The sequence below is a fragment of the Lycorma delicatula genome, chromosome 3 (assembly GCF_047948215.1).
Source record: "Lycorma delicatula isolate Av1 chromosome 3, ASM4794821v1, whole genome shotgun sequence".
NCBI classification, from domain to species: Eukaryota; Metazoa; Arthropoda; class Insecta; order Hemiptera; family Fulgoridae; genus Lycorma; species Lycorma delicatula.
Window position 1 is genome coordinate 189,571,231 of NC_134457.1, and position 19,650 is coordinate 189,590,880.

At 29.1% G+C, this 19,650-nt stretch overlaps 1 long non-coding RNA gene across 1 annotated transcript in view; it reads right to left on the bottom strand.

The window, feature by feature from the left end:
- Positions 1–7,067: 7,067 nt before the first annotated feature.
- Positions 7,068–19,650, bottom strand: part of LOC142321055 (uncharacterized) — a 168,603-nt gene continuing 156,020 nt past the window's right edge. Inside the window, exon 3 of the long non-coding RNA XR_012755561.1 lies at positions 7,068–7,371. This is a non-coding gene — a long non-coding RNA (uncharacterized LOC142321055). The remainder of the gene's footprint in view (positions 7,372–19,650) is intronic.

The following is a 19,650-nucleotide window of genomic DNA, read 5'->3' on the forward strand; positions in this document are numbered from 1 at the left end:
TTATAATTATATACTGTATTTCTTGTGACTTATTTATTTACCTGAATCCTAATCTCAGTTCAGTATTTCATTTGATTTTTTTCATCCAATGTATTTCATTTTGTTAAAATATTGCTTTTTTCAACTAACTAATAAAATATTTAACTGTTATAATAATTTATCATCATAAATAGGACCATATTATATACCTTTACAGTTGTTTATCATTAAGTAAATGAATTTATTGAAATTCATTTTCATTTTTGCGCGTTATATTTTATCATTGCATCACTTTATGTTAATATTAAAATTTGAAATCATACACATTATTTATTTCCTATGGGAGTCGGTAACCGCTCCTCTGACTTCCTTGGCTGAGCGGTGAATTCTCTGCCTTTCATCTAGTAGTAGGTTACAAATATCGAGCCAGGCTTGGTATTTCTCACAGCTAAGCAATTCATTTTCCACTATACAAAAAATATTTTATTTAATGTTAAAACATTTCAACATCCATCATTTTGTAATGAATTATTATTATAACGTATTTCCATTTTTTTTTTTATATTTGTGTTTAAATATTTGTTTTAGCTTTTTTCTTGTTCTTTTATGATTATGAAATGAATGCATAAGAAAGTATTAATTAAACATTTCTAGAACCTCTAGACACAGTTTAATTAATTTGTAATGATGAATTGTAACATAAAGTTTTATTACCGAAAATTGCTGGATATAATATAACAATAAAGATATTTACTTATAAAAGGCAATTCTAAGTACTAAATGAATGAAAATAAAATGAATTGTTTATTTTAATTTTCAGTTTCTACCACGGGTACAATTGAAACCACTCAGTTAAAGAGGGGAAACGCATTATTTACCGCGGTAAAGCATCACTGATTGGCAGGTAGGGGAATAACTGTAATTGTCAGCAGCTGCAACGCACGTTAAACTTCATTCGTTGTAGTCTGTACCTCCTCTGAACTTTAAGCACACATGCAGCACCTAAATCGCGCTAATTAAGCCTTCGCTATATACCGGTCTGGTCGAATTAGACCTACAGCCATAATATACAAACGAAATCCATCTCACGACATTTTTATTGCGAGTCTGTTATTTCCAGCCTAACAATTTTATTACACCCTTACTTCTCCTTTCGGCCATTTTGTCTGACTTGTTTTTATGTTACAGGTCTATTATATACATTTATTATTATACACACAACTAACCCGATGGCGGCTGAATACAGTGCAGTGTGTGTTTTATTATAATAATATTGACTGAAACCAAAGCGAAACAATTTACTTATACGTAATTATACATTAAAATAATAGTAAAACTAATTTTGCGGTGGATGAATAAAATAAAATACTACTTATTAATAAAAATTTACGCTGAATGAGCAAGAAAAATAAAATACATAAAGTTATCAGCAAGAATTAAGACTAAGAGTTGGTAATTATTTAAAAATTTATCCTTACAGTAGCATAAAAAATATACGTATAATAATTAACATGTAGGCGTATGTCCATGAAAGTTATTAACCGGGGCGAATAATTTTCAAGAATTATATATATTTCACTCAAAACCAGAGGAAAAATAAATTATATGCATGCTTCATGCACGTTTTTAACAAAAGAAGGTTCAGCAACTATATAATTAGTTGTGTAACTATATACCATGAAGTGAATTTTTCTTAAAACAGATTGTTTTATGTAAAAGTTGAAATATCAGTAATGACACATATGTAACATAATGATTATAGGAGAAAATATATCTTCGAATAAAATCTTCATAACCTTATTCGATTTTCGGTGTACATCGCCAAAACGAGAATAGTTTCCTAGAGCAGGAAAAGATGTTCTAGTTAAAATAATGATTTGGAAAAACAAGTAGGAATTGTACTGATGAAATGCAAATAGAATAAATAGTTAATGTTGTAGAGGACCAAAGTTGCGACGGCTAACTTTTACGTTAAAAGCATAATTAAGAGTAAAAATACTATTAAATAAATGAATAAATTTACGTTAATAGTAAATCTAAAATAAATAATTTTACCAAGAACGGGTAATTATTCATTACAGTGAAGTTCACTTAATAGGACCATCAGTTAATCGGGGCAGTTTTATTAAAACAGAAATATAACGGTATAATTCATGTAACATTATACCTGGATTAACGACCCAGAATACTGTTTATAAGGTACACTAATTTATGTTTCTTTATTATTTTTTGCAAAATAACAAAATTTTATTACTGGCGTAAGTCGTCTAACCGTAAACAGTTACATTTGTGCGGTTTGTGGCAAGAGAAAGGAAAAATTATCATGTTTTTTTTTAATATTGATTAGTTGCAGGTAGAGGCAGAGTAAGGGCACTGTAATCAATTTTTTATAAAATAATCCAGGAGAAAGCGCAGTATGTGTTGTGGTATCACTAGTAGAAATCACCGATTAAATAATGTGAGAATTTGGAGCTCAAAAATCCGTACTTTACCAGGGAAAAAATTAGAGATTCCCCTAAAGTAAATGTCCCTTCTTTTTCATTGATCAATCAATAACAGCTAACATTTACCTGGATATGCTGCCACATTTTGCCCTAAACTAAATGACTTGCAATCTTATGTGGTTTACCAGCAGGATGGCGAATCCCCACATTGGTGATAGTTAGTTCGTGATTTTCTGAATGAATCATTTCATGGCAGCTGGATTGGGCGCGACGGTCCCACTCCCTGGTCAGCACGATCACCAGACATAACTCCCTTAGACTTTATCCTCTGGGATTTTGTTAGGGACATAGTCCATACAGCACTCGTACCTGATCTAAACACATTGAGACGGAGAATAACTGAAGTTGTTGCTAGTGTTTCCGAAGATATGGTGAACAACAGATGGCGTGAAATTGATTATCGAGTGGACATTCTATAAGTGACAAAAACCGCGTATATTGAAGTTTATTGAAATAGTAAATAAAACATGATAATTTTTTTCTTTCTTTTGCCACAAACCGAACAGCTGTAACTGTAATAGTTTTTTTTGGAATAGATTTTTGTAATCATGCAAAACTTTATGCAAGAAAGTAGTGAAGGAAGTCCGTTAGCAGAATTGAGAGCCTGTGTAAAATTTCTAGAACGCCAAGTAATGAAAGGGAGACGACAGAGCAAAGAAGAAGAATTTTTCAAGAAGTTTAACCAAGTAAGAAACATTTAAGTACATATTTTTGTATTTTACTGACCATAAAATGCACTCATTATTCTTATTATTATTTATTATTATTATTACTACTACTGCTTAAAATTAGATTTAAAGTGTTTTAATTTGTATATTTAATACGTACAACAGATGCATTTTTTTGAGATTTTACACTACAGCATTTTGATCCTAGTCAATTTCACAATTCTTTAGGTTCTTTTCCTGTTCTAATTACCGTTTACTTCACTTCTTCCTTGGAATCTGTACACAAAACAACGTCGTATAATTCATTTTTTTGAATGGGTTTTTTATCCTTATTTCCTTCAACATTCAGTGCACATTCAATAAATGATGCACTGTTACTTTTGCATAAAAATTGATTAGCAAGATAGAAGAATTGATATCGATCAGTGATGGTTTCATCAGTAGGGGAAAAACATCATGTGAAACAATACGTAAAAATCAATAATAAACTTCAGTTGAAATAAAGCCTAAACATTTTAAACTACTGTTCAGTAATTAACAAGTATTCTTTCGCAAATTATTAACAGATTGCTTTTTTAATATTTAAATAGGTATTAGAAATACCCAACAGACGTAATTTTAATGTACATATAAGCACGTACAAAAATATTATATTATTTTACGAACATAAATATGTTACTTTCCAAGTGTTTTTTTTTTTTTTAAGAAATTAGTAGACTGTGGTTTAGTTTTATTAGCATCCTTCGCGGTATAGAACACTGATTATTACAGATACAAGATACCATTTAGAAGCCTTTAAACATACGGCCTTGAATTTGTTAAGCCGTATTCAGTACGATCATAAATTTTATCACGACGTGGCTATAGGCACGCAGTCTGACGCTTTCATTTCACAGGGTAAAGGAAAAATTATAATACCCAACACTCACGTCTCTTCAGTAATGTAATAAACTGTATACCACTACTTTGCCAAATGTAATTGCCATTTCGAGAGAAATATTACAATCGATCAAAGAATAGTAGTACAACGATTATCTTACAGATATTTTTTCTTTAAACTTTAATTTTACTTAATCATACTTTAGAAAAAAGGTCATGCTTAGAAAAAATGTTAAATGTAGGCTTAATTAAATTGGAAATGATCATTCATCAATGACCGTATAAACAAATTGTACATTACATTAGTGATTTCTTCGTGTTTGGATAACGTAGATTTCAACAACACTTTGAAAGGTAATTACTTAATCCTTGGGGAAATTTAAACTTATTAAGATAGACTGTATTGTGATCTATAATACTAGTATATTATAAATGCAGTCCATTATCATTTTTCGTTCTATTCTATAAACGTTTGTACAAAAATTAAAGACATTAGCTTTAGAAAAATTATTTTAACTAATTTTGATGATTTAAAATGATTTAACCATTTATTCCAAATTATTCCATAAATAGATCTAGAACGTGGAATATTTAGAGCTGTAAAAAAATAAGAACGGATATTTTATGTATAGTTTTGGAAGCAAAAGTGCAAAAATTTTTACTGACTTTTCAAAGAAAAGTACGGTATTACTTTCGATCGCATGATGGGATTGGGGGGGGGGGGGGATGAAAATGAATTTTCTTTACGTTTTGAGATATAAAAAATACCATCCACTAAAATTCGGGTTCCCTTTTAATTTTATATGTATATATATATATATATATGTTTATATAAATAGGCCTATGTATAAAATTTTGTGTCTTGAAAATCTTTAAAACTATTAAAACAGCTTATTTTAAGTTTAAATATGTTGTACAATTGTGTATCTGAATTTATGCAAGTGAAAATTTGTTGAAGATTTTTTGAGTCGCTCTTGAGTTACGGTTATGACAAAATAGTTTCAATTTGAGATGTTGTGAAGTATTTTTCATACTCGTTTAAGCAGTGAGTCACAGTTGTGAGTTGAAATTTGATGCCAATGTGTGAGGTCTCGAACGTATGTAGTGCGTTGTACTCTTAAAATCAGTGTGTTTCTGACTGCGAAATAATTAGACGATCGGAAACGAAAAGCTGGTCTTGTGCAGAATTGCGCAATTATGGAATAGGATTTATAAAGATGTAACTATTATCGTTTAGATTTATGAAGTGACCTTCACTTTAATATTGCGTCAAGATATTTTCTACTGGCTCACCAAATATTCAAACCAATTCTCAGCTGTACAGTCTGCTACAAATAACAAAAATACTGTTATTTTTGTTATTAAATTATTGTTGTTGTTTTTATTGTATTTTGTATACATTGATCTAAAAATTGCTTGTATATTTCGTTACATGGAATCTTTTATTTAAGAGTAATAAAAACACATTTCTACTACAGGTTGTGATTTTTAAACCTTTCGCAGATCCAATAATCTAAAGAACTTTTTGTGTAATTAATACATATATATATATATATATACACACAAATCATTTTCAGTGTTAAAAATATCACTTTTCAGTGTACTATAAATGAAATTCATATTATTTATTAAATTTTCTCTTTCAAATTATTTTACTTATTTCCGGCTAAGATATAAAGAAAGATAATCTGAAGTATATACAAAATCAAACCGTAAAACACACACATACACACAAACATGCGAATGTGATCATTCAAGTTTTCAGAAACTTCACTTTGTTATGCAAATTTTAGTGTAAATCTTCAGTTCGGTTTCAGTCACTTGCTTCATAAGTTTTTTATTTGCCATTAATTTAATTTTACTTTCATTAAAAATGTGTGTAAAGTATTTACATCGAAAGATAACAAGAAAATTAAACCCCATTCTTATCGTTTCCGGTTCCACAATGTTTCAAAATAAACTATGAAAGCGTAAAACGTTGGAAGGAAATACTTAATTGTGACTACGAGCAGGTAGTAGGATGAGAAAGAACAACTCAAGGACAAGAGTACCGGTTTTGGTGTTGTTTACCCTACAGGCTTCTTGTTTCTTTCACGTTATAAGCCAGCTCTGGGGCAACGTCTTATTGGTATTCCACACTGAATGACAGGTAAGATATGACAGTTTTAATAAGCCTATAAAGAGGTTAGAACGGGCTACACCCCCCATAAAAGTTCCAAAATCAATATTTTTCTGATATCGACTTCTCTGAACAGAGGTCAGCCTGGCAACCAAAAGTAGCTAACTTATAATGAAAAGTTCTATGGCTGTGTTAGTGCATAAGAAAACGATTTCGTGTTCTGCTTATTTATAAGATTACAAAAACTAACTTCATAAGGTGTATGTAAAGATACAATAAACTGAAATATTTAAAAATTAATTTCAGATATTTGAAATTCACAGTTTTAATAATGTCTTAACTTACAAGGTTGTTAATAAAACCCTACATGGAATAAAATTCACTCTCGCAATTGGCATAGCCATTCTTAAAATTACAGCCAGGTAGTTTACAAAATAAAGTAAGAAATTAAAAGGTTTTCCATTATCAACTTCACCGAGCCGAATGTATTTGAAAACACCTTAAGATAAGATTTAAGAATTAAACAAATCTTGAGCCCTAGGTGTGATACCAGTATTCTGTTCAACACATGTACTGGCCTGCTAATGAAAAATCATACTCTCGGAGAAATAAATTCTGCCTACTGCATCTTGTATTCCAGTACTTTGAGTGTGTTACAGCCAAAATTATGTCTGTGTTAGGTAGTTTAAACAAAAAATGAATACTGTTCTCTAGATAAACAATTAATTAGTTACACTTCCTGTAATCATTAGTGAATAATAAAAACTGAAATCTTAATTTATTTCAGTGTTTTTTATTTAAAAGTTTTTTAATATTACATTATTTATTTTGAAATATTACAAATTTTAATCAGTTTTATCTCAGATTTAATCTACCTGAATGAAAATGTGAATACATTTAATATTGCACTGAATAGAATTTACATCTGGTTTATTTTGTGCGGTAGATGAGGAAACATATCCATAATGTTCGGCTAGATAACACTTTCTAACTTTATATTTTAAAATAGCGTAATAGAATTTTAACAAATTAGACGAAATAGAACAATAAATTCAGTTCATCTGAACTGCTTTGTAATGCTGTAAAGCGGTTCCCAGGAGCGGCGGAAATCCAGGGGTGGAGGTTTAGTCGGTAGTGCGCAGGAACACATACACACTTAATAACATCTTGCGGAACCTCTTAGCGAGTCTGGCACTGCTTCGGTCCCCGGGTGTTTCCACCTCTATAACAAAAAAAAAAAAGAACTGAATGAATCACTTAAGTACAGTGAAAATGTATTTCTTCAGTACTAAACTTTAAGGAAAACATATAAGAAATGGATTATTGGAGCAAATCATGTCGGTGAAGCTTTGGTGATGTTGATAATGACAAGATTCAGATGTACAGATCTTTATTATACACTGTGAAATGCTGTTATTAATTAGACTGAATTTTCTTTGCTTAGCAGAATTCAACAAACTTATCCATAATTAACTATAAATTTATACTTCTCAGAGGAAACGATCTAGCCAATAAATTTGGTTACAAAAGGGTAGTCGAAAAATTTAGATTTAAATGTATGTACATGTAACTGGTACATCTACATAATAAATTGTATAATAAACCAACCTGTTGTAAACTATTGAAAACATATTACACGACAAATAAAAAAATTTCACTTTAAAAGTTAAGATTGATCTACAGTTGTCCAATATTTCCAACTTTTTTTGGCGTTAAGGCATCGACTGTTTTGGTCATATCAGGTTGACTGCCATCAGACATCAAATGATGTCTCAGTCAGTTATCCATTATTCCTATGAGACATCTTTTGATGTCTCATTTCGCAATCAAATGATATCTCAATATAATGTCACACTTAAGATGCAATATTATTGTTTATTTTTAATTTTATTGTACCAAATTGCATATTATACAAAAAATAAATCTTTTTATTCTTTTGTGTAGTAAGTAGCACAGAATTTTTTATTTAAATTTGAAATTAAAGAACATTTCAGCTGTTTACCGACAAACTTTAGTTAGATTTTAATATCATGTACTCTTAAAAATATTAAATTCAAATTTTAATTTAAAAATCTCAATTCAAAGTATAATTATCAATAAAACGTGATTTCATTACAGAAATGTGTATAAAGTGTAATTTACGTTAAAAAAGAGTATAGCAAGTAATAAATATAGTATTCAAACAATTCTAGCGTTGTTGAATTAAAAATAAATACAATCAGTTGTTAGTAAGTAAAAGATATTATAATTCAATTTCTCAATGCAAAATCTGATTCGCAGATTTAAGATTTTGAACAAATGAACATTTACATTTTTATTTATACAGATTATCTGTTTTGAAATTTCAGTTTATTTTTAATTTTAAACGTTCGATGATGATTACTTTTATGGCTATTTCCTATGTTTTTGTTCATTGTTGAGATGTAATAGTAGTGCTAATTTGTACTGTTAGTAGCACTACTTATGACATTTGTTTTTCAACATTTCGTATGCTAATTATCTATTTTAGTTAATCTATAATGCGCCATTGAATGATTTGTTGTTCAATTGATAACAACATTCACGATTTTTGTCTTCACAAAAAAAAAGTAAAAAGTAAATAAAAATAAAAAAATTACCTTTTTTGTCTTTGAGAATTTCCCAACAGTATGTAGCAACATTCAGAAATTATTTCGCATGCATCAAATTAGGAATAATAATATTTATCTTAAAATGAGAAATGTCAACTTGTAATATTTTAGAAGATGTATAATAACAGTTAAAGTAAACTGTTCAAAGTAAATACAGTGAAATAATTTTTACATCCATCCATAAGTCTGCCAACGATGTAATAAACATATTTATTTAAATACATTATTAAATAAAACAATACATTTTATTTTAAGTAACTGAATAAATAATAAATATGTTATAAATATCTTTTTTAATTTACCGTACTATAATACCTGTCAAGAATTAAAATGTCATTTGTATATATATATATATATATATAAATAAAATGGTCGAACACATGCTGGTTGTTGCTGTTGTTAGTGACATTGAATTTCTGCCAACGCTGAAGGAGTTAGGACTAGCTAATGCATTATGCATAGTCATCACAAATACTACTACGTTGATACCACGGAATAATACTACGTTGGTATTAATAGTAGTGTAAAACACTGTGCATTATTATTACTATTATTGTTATTGCTGCCACTACAATTACTATTATTACGACATCTACGGCCAATTTCGTAAATAAAGTTTAAAAATGTTTTGGTGGACTGTAAGATTTCAACCTTGAATGACTTGACCGTATTGAAAACGAGTAAACCAAACATTACCAGTAGAAAGAAAACCAAACATTACATTCTTTCTTGGTTATAGTGTGCGGTAGCATTGAAATATATAAAAACATACAAAAACAGTTATGGTTGAAAATTAATCAACTAAATTCATATAAACATTGATTTTATGTTTAAATTCTCTACATAATTATAAAACCCACACTTTTTATGATTATCTGGGTTAACATTAAAAAACGAAACATTAAAAATATATATTGCAGAACAAATGTTGTATTTAATACTACATTTTTTCTTATTAACAACAAAAATCATTGTCATCAAACATTTTCTTTCTTTCTTGCCATAAAATAGTATAAAATTAACAATTATTGACTAAGTCGACGTGAAATTCACTTCAATACATCTACTTTATGCAAATCAATATTTTTTAATTTAATTTACTAAACAAAATAAGTACCAATATGTATTTTATAGGTTATTTCATTTTGTCCTCCAACTTACAGTGAACGAGGATACATATTTTATTAACGAAGATAAGTAAATAAAATTTAGAATGTAAAAGCAAAATCCATGTCCTGGACTGAAACCGGAAGCTTGGTATGAGTCAATCCAGAAGTTAGGAGGCCAATCAGTTCCAAATATATCGATAATTTTAGCATTGTTCACCGAAATACTGCTTGATTACAGATTAAAAATTCATAAGACTCATAATCTTATGAACCTGATTTTGAGTATATAATATTTTATTCATACGGTAAATAATAAAAAAAAACTAATTGTAATTTTGTGGCTGAACGAAAAATATTTAAGATAATGCACAGAAAGTTCGGTCCAGATTTCCCACTTGATGCTGTGTTATCTCTTAATCTAAGCTCTTTTTACGATAAAACTGGGATATTAGTGAATAAAAGTTACGTTTTATTAGAGGTTTAAGACTGTCTAAAAGAGAATAAGATATGCCTTGTTTTTTTCCATGTGTTGTCTTTTATTACTACACAAAAAAATATTTTTTAAGCAATGCCTTAAAGAGTCAATGACTACAGTCAAGTGTTATACTCGTATTAAGAGAAATCTTACTAATTTTTAAGTGTCGTGTTACATTCACTTAATGCAAAGAATTGGCAGCGTTTATAAACATCGGAAAGCAAAACCATCTTGGGAGTAGAAGTAAATTAATGTAGAGAGATGTAAGCCAGTTCTTAGTTTTGGAAAAAATTAATTTCTTTCTCGTGAATAATTTTTTAGAAGAGGAATCCGATCACGGTTTTTAGAATGGAGCAGATGAAGAGTTTGAGTCCACAGAAGAATTATTTGCAAAACAAAAACTGCTTTCACATTAGAAGACGATGAAGAAAGAAAATTATTATTAGATTCATTTTCCATGTTTTGCAGCTCTTTTCAGTTGCGTAGTTGATTATTTTTTGTTTGATTTCTAGTTCATATATCTGATAGTTTTTTTCTAAGAGTTTTCGTTTTGGTATTTCCATTTTCTTAATTTTTTCAATTTTTTTCTAAGTTTTTTGTGCTATCAGATAAAAAAAGTGATACACCTGTATTAAGAGCGTTAGGAATTTTCATGAACACTGTTCTCGTTAACACGTCTTTTTCTAATTGTCAAAAAGTTCATTCTCCCAATCTTTTAATTTAATTTCTTTGCTTCCGCGGATTTTTTTTTAAAGTTATTTTTCTTGTTCTGGAACAAATATTTTTTTTTTTTAATTTTTCAACCGAAATTGAATGCCTAATTGTTTTAAGTATTTATTTCTAACTTCTCTCCACATTTTTTCTTTTCTTTCGATGATTTTTTTACAGTGTATATGTTAAAAATATCTTTGTTCACCTTCAATAATAATACAAAACTCATCCTTTTCTCCTGCGGTTATATATATTCTTTTTCTTAGCTGGAAATATTACCTTAACTATTACAGTGTAAAATAACACGCAACACATTCAGTAGTCTGCATAATGTAGATTGATAGATATAAGCATGCGTAAACACGTATTTAAATGTTTGTGATGATATTGCAAAAGTCGTCATAAAAGATTCAGCATTTTAAGACTTATCTAATATTACCTGTCATGTCTTGAGGTTTTCAAGACTTCTCTTATAAGATTTAGCAAACTGTAACTCTTACAAAAAGTTTTTCTTACATCTTAAAAAAGAACCCTTTTTTTTGGTAAGACCTCTCTTTAAGATAATTCTTATCTTTATTCACGTCATCCAGTGGTATGGATTTTATTTAGAATATAATAAACTCTATTGTGTCATACAATGTAGAATAAAAACTATACAATTTAAAAATATAAAAAAACAGCCGTTTATTCATCTTAATATAATTCTCTTTGAAAAATATTTTTACTTCGAAAATCCAAGTGTTCAACATTGTTTCTAAAAACAAAAATATGTAAAAACCTAAAAATGCATTTCGATTTCATTTACTGTTTTGGTAATCTATGCTATTCAGATATATGAAGGAAGATTATAAGATTTGTTAATATGCATACGCAGAGTGTCCCACGAAGAACCTTCGGGACATATCCTGCAAAAAAAAACTTAATTTCGACATCGAATCTTGTGTTTTACGTCGGATATCTTAAAAACTACTAGAGTATTGTAGTAGTAGTAGTAGTAGTAGTAGTAGTAGTAGTAGTAGTAGTAGTAGTAGTAGTAGTAGTAGTAGTAGTAGTAGTAGTAGTAGTAGTAGTAGTAGTAGTAGTAGTAGTAATAATAATAATAGTAGTGTAGAATTAGTTCTGAGACCTATTTTATCCTATATCCCCGCTCAAATTACATAAGAAACGACACCCTTACATCTTAATTTGGGTCACAAAAATTACAATAGGGCTTTTTTTCTTAAAAGAGCTGAAATCAGGGCGAAATCTTTCGCAAGCTGTAACTTGAAAACAAAGCTTTTCCAGACCTATGTTTGTATGAACTTTTTCCATTATTTTTACTAGTAGATCATGTTCTGAATGTTTATGACACTGTATAACTGAGAATATTCAGTTACATCTTTATATATATATTTATTCTGTGCGTGTGTATGTCACTGAACTCCTAAACGGCTGGACTGATTTTGATGAAATTTTGTGTGTGTGATTAAGTTGATTCGAGAATGGTTTAGATTCATAATTTGATCCGATAGAAAATGTTTTTTTAATTTATTTATGTGTTGTTAATCTTGCGTTGGTTAAGGTTCACAAATAAATCCGGTAGGCAGCGCTACGATCGCGTTTTAGAATTTTTTTTTAATTTTTGGCATAACAGTCAGAACTGGTAGTTGGTAGTGCGATCGGACATTCTAGGAAATTTTTTTATTTTGTTGCTTTTTCGCATATCAGTTACTTGCGTCGTAGCTTAATGTTGTAATTACATTAAAATTCGTATTTTTAACAGTCTACTGTGTTTAGAGAGTAGTTTGAATTAAATCCGATAGGTAGTGCTGTTCTGACAATTGGATTTATTTACCTTTTGACTTTTATAAAGTGAAAGGTTAAATTTTGTGAAGTTCCTAATGTTCATTGTTTTTAAGGTTTTATGAAACTTTCAATTGTGTTCATTTAATTTGTATGTATACTCAAATCTAGCAATAGCGAAGCATTGCCGAGTCTGCTAGAATTGCGCGCTTATTGAGAATATTATTTATTTAAATAACGTTTTAAAGTGTAATTAAAAAATATACATTGTGCAAATTTGTAAGATGCAGTATTGACGTGAGTATTTTACATGATTTTTCATGAATTTTAATGATGTATACACCTGCATTCAATAACAATCAACTTAACGTACAAATTAAAATTGTCAGTTCTCATTTGATACTATGCAACTTATGAAGTATTGAACGGTTCTTTGAAAATAAAAATGTCATTTTGTAAAATAAATTATAACATTTATAAAATTAAAATATAATTTACGTATAATAATTATAGTTTAAAGGATATTTAAAAAATTGAAGTTAATTTTTGTAGCCTATTAATTTTATAAAAACTTTTCTAAAATTGTTTTTAATTTAAAATTATCTAAAATTTGTTAAAACACATGTTAAAATAAAGAATGATAAAATTTTCTACTAAAATTTTAACGTTGCTTTTTTTACAGTGCTTTAATTTTTTATTAATTGATTAATTAAGCTATCACATGGTTATGAAACTTCAAAATTATTAAATTAAAAAAAAAAATGCAGGAGGTACTTTTTAAAATGATCTTAAGTGAAAATTAGAAGTAACGTGGATGAAAATTTAGGCACTTACGTATTAACGCCTCCGCAGCTACAGCTTTATTTAAAAACAAAGTAGTCAATCGGATTTCGGTGGAAAATGAACAGTCTCTTTATTAATTTTAATAAATGGTTATTTATATTTATTTATTTTATAAATATAATTTAACCAAACTTAACCTACGCTCGCTAACCTTGACTAATTAATACCGTAATTTTTTGAGTATTTATTTAATAAATTCAGTAATTATTGCAATTATTTATTATTTAAATAATCAAAACACTCCTGTTAATTAGTCAAGGTTAGCGAGCGAAGCGAGCGTAGGTTTAGTTTGGTTAAATTATATTTATAAAATAAATAAATATAAATAACCATTATTAAAATTAATAAAGAGACTGTTTTGAATCTATGTTATACTCTATATCGGCCCATTTTCCACCGAAATTCGATTGACTACTTTGTTTTTAAATAAAGCTGTAGCTGCGGTGGCGTTAATACGTATGTACCAAAATTTATTAATTACACTAATTATTTACGATATTTCGAGTTTCGTCAGACATCTCAATATTTAGTGAAAATAAATATTAGCCATACTACACATAATTAATCAATAAACCCATTACAATAATACAACAATCACAAACTGGTAATAGTCATACTAATAGTCATATTAATGAAATTTCGTCCACATTCCTGCTAATTTTAACTTAAATAAGTTATTTATGTGTTGTGCATTTATTACAGAACAATGCCACGTCAGGACAACGTCTGTCGGGTCCGCTAGTATATATATATATATATATATATATATACTCCCTCTATGAATCATGAGACTTTGTCGATGATGAGAAGGCTTGAGTGCTTAGTGATAAGAGTAGCTGTACCGAAGGTGCAACCATATCGAGAGGTATCTTTTGAGAGCCAGACAAAGGAATGATTCCCGAAAGAGGGTAGCAGCTCTTTCAGTAGTTGTTAAGGGCGCAGGTCAGGAGAACTTAAATGGACATATCAACATCAATCAATCTTCTGAGTACTACGCAGCTAAAAGAAATAGAAAACTACATCTGTTTTTTTTCCATGAAAATGTAGCTCTCTACATTTTTACGTAACAAAGATGGAGCCGCCTTCCTTGGTGGTAAAACATTCCGGAGGTAAACTAGTCTCCCGTTCGGATCTCCGGGTGAAAGAGGAAATCGACTTATGGTCAGGTGAATTTAAAATAATTAACTCAGCACCAAATAAAGGGCAGACAGGAGTAGATTTCGTTACGAACAAGAATAGGCTGTCCTTTCTATGTGTCTTCATAGGGAAGAGAGTAAAGTACGAGTATTTCAAAAAGCTTAGCGATAGAATAATTGTAATACAGATAAAATCAAAACCTAAACTGACAATGATTGTATGCCTACAAGTGCTCACGATGATGATGAGGTAAAGCGTGTATATGAAGAAACTGACGAAGCAATTAAACATATAAAAGGGGTGAAAATTTGAATGCAAGCATTGGAAAATGCAGGAAAGGAAATAATACGGGCTAGGCAAAAAGAATGAAAGAGGAAACCGACTTATTTAGTTTTGCACAAAGTATAATTTAAGTAATTAATTTAGTAATCGCCAACACCCAGTTTAAAAATCACACTAGAAGCATATATACAGAAAACTCCGGGCGATACTGCAAGGTATCATATAGATTATATCATGGATAAGTAAATATTTAGAAATCAACTCGTCGACTACAAAACATACTCAGGAGCAGACATTGATAGCGATCATAATTTAATGATAATGAAATATAGATTGGTGTTTAAAACCTAAAGAAATGTGAAATTTAGAGAAGCTTGAAGAAGAGGAGGTCACAACAAAGAGGTCAAAAAGTCACAAGAGGTCTGAGTAAAAAAAGATAAGGTAGAAGATATAGAAGAGGAATGTGATAATGTTAAAAAGGAAATTCTTAAATCAGCAGAAGTGAACTTAGGCGGAACAAAGAGAACTGGTAGAAAACCTTGGATATCAGAGGATATATTGCAGCTGATGGATGAACGTAGAAAGTATAAGAATGCTAGTGACAAAGTTAGTAAAAGGAACTAAGGCAATTAAGAAATACTATAAAAAGGGAAGTGCAAATTAACGAAATAGAGTGAATTAAAGAAAAGTGTTCAGAAGTGGAAAGAGAAATGATCATTGGTAAAATAGACGGAGCATACAGGAAAGTTAAGGAGAATTTTGTGGTACGTAAGTTAAAATCTAATAATGTATTAAATAAGGATGGTAAACCGATTTATAATACGAAAGAAAAGGTATATTTTGAAATTTACCTTTGGAATATATTGAAATGTTATACGGAGGAAATGAACTGGAAACTGGTGTTACAGAGGAAGAAGAGGAAGTCGAAGAAGATGAAAGGGGAGATACAATACTGAGATCTGAATTCAATAGAGCATTAAAGGATCTGAATGGCAGAAAGGTTCCTGGGATAGACGGGATACCTGCAGAATTGCTGCGCAGTTGAGGAAGCGATAGATAAATTGTACAAACTTCTGAATAATATTTACGAAAAAGGTGAAGTTCCGTCAGACTTTAAAACGAGTGTTATTGTCATGATACCAAAGAACGCAGAAGCAGAAAAATGTGAAGAATATAGAACAATTAACTTAACTACTCAAGCATAAAAAATCTTACTAGAATTGTCTACAGAAGAATTCGTAGGAGAGTGGAAGAAGAGTTAGGAGAAGACCAAATTGGTTTCAGGAATAGTAAAGGGACAAGGAAAGCAATTTTATCGCTCAAATTAATTGTAGAAGGAAGATTAAAGAAAAACAAACCAACATATTTGGCGTTTATAGACCTAGAAAAGGCATTCAATAACGTAGACTGGAATAAAATGTTCAGCATTTTAAAAAAATTAGGGTTCAAATACAGAGATAGAAGAATAATTGCTAACATTTACAGGAACCAAACTGCAACAGTTATAATCGAAGAGCATAAGAAAGAAACAGTAATAAAAAGGGAGTCTGACAAGGTGTTCCCTATTCCCGTTACTTTTTAATCTTTACATAGAACTAGCAGCTAATGATGTTAAAGAACAATTTAGATCTTGAGGAACAGTTCAAGGTGAAAAAATTAAGATGCTACGATTTGCTGATGATATAGTAATTATGTATGAATTTTACAAGTTATAACATAACCAGATAGGTAGTGATGTGGCACTGGGACTCCCTAATCCCTTCGCAAAAAATACCAAAATTCGGTGCGAGTGCCTTTCATGGGGTACTCTCACTAAAGGCATTGGCGTCAAGACCGAGTCCCGGCTTCTGGTGTGGAGTCCAAGAACGACATAGTCCGGCTTGGATATCCCGCCCTAGGGATTACAGGCAGGCAATGCTTAATTTTTCTCATTTGTTCTTATTGTTCACTTAGTTGTATTATTAAACTTACTGTTCAGTTTAAATCAGAACATATGTAATCTTGTAGATTAATGCAAAACATAATTTTTTTGGTAACATTTTCTTTCTTTTTAATCATAAATTCAAATTTATATGTAGTTAAATTATTATATATTCCGGCAAAACTGTTCATATCATAACGGAAATTTTTTTTCCGTTATGATATGAACACCCGATGTCTGGAGTACAAAAATATCAATTTTTACATATATTTGGAATTATTTTATAGAAGGAGGAGCTTATAATTTGTACTTGCAAACTTGATATTGGTCTATTATCGTTTAGTAAAATATTTAAAAAACGTTTATTGCTAGAAAAAAAAGAAAAGATTAATCAATCTACAGTATACTGTGATTTCATTGTAGTAAGATGATCGATCAGTAAATATTTTACAAAATTTTGACAGCTAAAATCAGGAGTTCTATTTCGTTGTTAACTAACACCGAATGTTGAGAATAGAATACTCTTGAGGTTTATGTAAAATAAATTGTAAAATTTATTTTCATATTCTTAATATTAATACAGGCCATGTAATCTTTATTTAAAAAATTATTTTTCTGCATGAATTTTTATTGCTCGACTAAGAATGCCGCAAATTCATACCTTACCCGACTGTAAGTGTCATTGACCGCATCTGTCAGACAACGAATAAATTTACATACTATAGTTAGTGCAGAAATAGACAATGATTTTAGTTAAGATATTTTGTTAGTAATACAGACATATACATATATATTTAGATAAATATTGTAGTGTTGTCATTAGGAAAGATGTATTATAATGGTTATAAAAAAAATAAAAAAAATAGTCATAATACATCTTTGGCACGCCCTAATAATTATGAATGATGTTTGTTGTGTACAGGTACACATTTGAGTACAAATATTTATATATTACTTCATAAATACGATATACTTCCTGTTCTATCTGAAACATTTCATTTCTCTTGGTTAATGAATAGCACAAGATAAGAAAAGTACTTGTCAATTATCATTAAAATTTAAAACTGGATTTATTTGATAACTAAACAAAACGACATTTATCTTCAATGGATTATGATAAAGATCAATTGAAATCGATGAATTCACCGTGTTAAGAAAACATAATTTCAATGTAAGGGATACTAGACTGAAATGATATAGACAACCTCAAACCGACGTAAGCTAGCTAATACGATATATATTTCCGACAAATCGATTAATTCAATTTATTTAATTGATTCCAGTCTTAATTGGAATCAATTCTCTCCATGAAAGAGAGAATTATGAAATTATGAAAACAATTATAAAGTGACCATTTTGAATCTCAGTAACAATAATTTTCCCGACCTTTGATCTCAATTATTCAATTGCTAGTTTATTATGTAAGTAATAATTTTTTTCTATATTCAAATCCGTGTTTACTGTTGTAGATGATATACCATTAAATGCTTATTTAAATTCTGGGCTTTTAAGAACATTTAATACACAATTAAGGGATACTTATCTGCTACAAATCTGGATAATACAGAAAATGTTATACTTAAAACCAAAATTAGAGTAACTAAGTTACTCTGTGTTATCTCTAAGTTCTGTAACGACTCGATTATTAACATTTTACAAATAGGCAAAGAGACTGTTACTTCACAGAGAAATTTTAACGCATTCCTACCATCAATATACGTATATACCATAATAATAATTCGCTTTATAATAAAGAAAAAATATTTAGGCTGATTTTAATTTGCTTATCACTATTTTGTAAACTAATAAAATTTAATCTAATTTCTATAATTTCCTTTAAAAATCATAAGAAAAATCAAACAAAATACCATTGACAAGGACTTTTTTTTAAAAAAATATGTCTATCTGTTAAGTTACACTAAACCAAGCAGATTAAGTAATAATTATTTGAATCTAAGAAAAAATAAAAATATTTTACGGCAAATTTTTTATGATAATATGATTATATTATTAATGTAATAATGATGTAATGAATAATATTGAATAGAAACTTAAATAGTTTTAAACAAAAATATACAGAGCCTAGTTTTCTTTTATAATTGCAGCCTTAGTGACAGACAGTTTTCCAGTTATAGTCATGTTATATGAAGTCTATTTCAGTAAAAAAAAATTATTCTATAAAGAAGAAATAAAAAGATCAATTTTTATCTAAAAAAACTTTTATGATAAAAAGAATTAAAAAATATGAGGAGTAAATCTATATATATATATATATATATAAACTAAAAAGGACGAAATGATATTTGAAAAAAAAAAAAATATTTTTACATTACTGCAAACAGGAAAGAACTGCTCATGTGCACGAGTATAACAAACATTGTTATAACAAGAGTTTATAATTGTTATCTACTGCAAATAAAACTAGACAACAGCTGTTTATTTTCTTGTGAGATTTCTTCACATTGTCTACTTTTGCAAGAAATATGTAATAATTACATTTTATTTCCAAATGACACTTCAGCAGTGATGAAAATGACAATTTTTAATTACTAATCACATTTTTCTACTTGATAATTAATACTTGGTATGTTGATCAATACCCAGGTACCAG